Raw genomic sequence first — 779 nt, forward strand, 5'->3', positions numbered from 1 at the left:
AATGAATACGGAAAGCATAATGAGAAAATTTCATAGCACAAACCATCTAGCACATATCTTCTTGAATGTTTTAATGTTAATTTCTGGGATAATCGATATATGTATATGTATTATAGATTTTTAGATCACACACAACATAATAAATACCTCAACTTTAGTAAGATTATTTAATTGACTTACAATTGAATTGAATTAAAACATAAATCAAATTAGCATTTTCAAGTTAAAAAAATCGACGAAATTGAAAATAAAAATTTGTAAATTTTATCTATGTCGCAATTAAATGATAACATTTTAATGTGTATTTTATATAATAGCTTATATATAATATTACATAACTTTCTTAGAATTTAACAGGGTTTGATCAAGAAATTTAAGGATGCATATAAAAAATTGTAAATAATAAATAAGGATCTCTCTCCAAATTCATCGAAATGTTCTCTAAGCATCAATTACAAATTTATCAAAAAATTTGTAATAATTAAATTAATAATAATAAAAAAATAATAATAATTAATGTTGAAGAATTTTAAGCACATTTTATATCAGGTATCTTCATAGTTCCATTTATTTTTGGAACGCCTATTAATATTCAGTATATTAATTTTCTTAAATTTGTGTAATCGGAAATACAAGGATTTTTGTAAATTGAAAAACTCAGCGATGTAAATAACACAAGTTCATTCTAAGTAAATTTTTTTTAATTTACTTTAATTTTAAGAATTAGTTTAAGAATTAGTATAATCTTAAGTTCTAATTTAAACTCTCTCTCTCTCTCT

This window comes from Atta cephalotes (genome assembly GCF_000143395.1).
Source record: "Atta cephalotes unplaced genomic scaffold scaffold00008, whole genome shotgun sequence".
NCBI classification, from domain to species: Eukaryota; Metazoa; Arthropoda; class Insecta; order Hymenoptera; family Formicidae; genus Atta; species Atta cephalotes.